Source organism: Camelina sativa, chromosome 6 (genome assembly GCF_000633955.1).
Source record: "Camelina sativa cultivar DH55 chromosome 6, Cs, whole genome shotgun sequence".
NCBI classification, from domain to species: Eukaryota; Viridiplantae; Streptophyta; class Magnoliopsida; order Brassicales; family Brassicaceae; genus Camelina; species Camelina sativa.
The window spans coordinates 10,121,592-10,122,302 of NC_025690.1; positions in this window are offsets into that span (position 1 = coordinate 10,121,592).

Sequence of the window (711 nt, forward strand, 5' to 3'; positions counted from 1 at the left end):
CGTCAACTAGATAAAGTAAACTTCGTTGTGGTTAGTTTTGCAATTGACCAAGTTTGACTTTCGCCAAGTAGACTACGTACGAAGTCTCCAAGAATGTTGACTTTGTTTGCAGTCTCCCGTGGTCATTTTTAGGGTTGACCAACATTTTAATATTTAAACTAGTAGACTTCTTTTACAGTCAACTAATTAATTTTATATCAATAATATTACGGTCAATGTTTTTATATTTTGGTCAAATCCAAAAATAGCCACTATAGAAGTCTACTCTTTTATTATCGGAAGAAGACTTCGTCCGGCAGTCATAACTAAAAGGTCAAGAATTTGGTCAATTGCAAAAATACACCTTAGTAGACTGGAAACGAAGTATCCGACAGAAAGATCATAATGCAGTCTGAACCATATTTTTTTGTTTTCAAATGAATTTAAGGAGACTGAAATTTCAGTCTACGGGCTCGAAACTCGATAAACTTTTAATTGCAAAATTGACCACATAGTAGACTTTACATGATATTATGACGGTTAGACTAACAAATGAAGTCTAATTTCGCAAAAAAAATCAAGGAAAATCATGAAATCTACTGGAAAATAACATTTTCAGTAGTTGTTTCGCAATGTCAAGCACGGAGGACGTCGTCTTTAGTCAGCACGGAAGAAACCCAGCACCAATTTAATCACTATCCAAGAATCATGACATATAACAAGATGAATGCA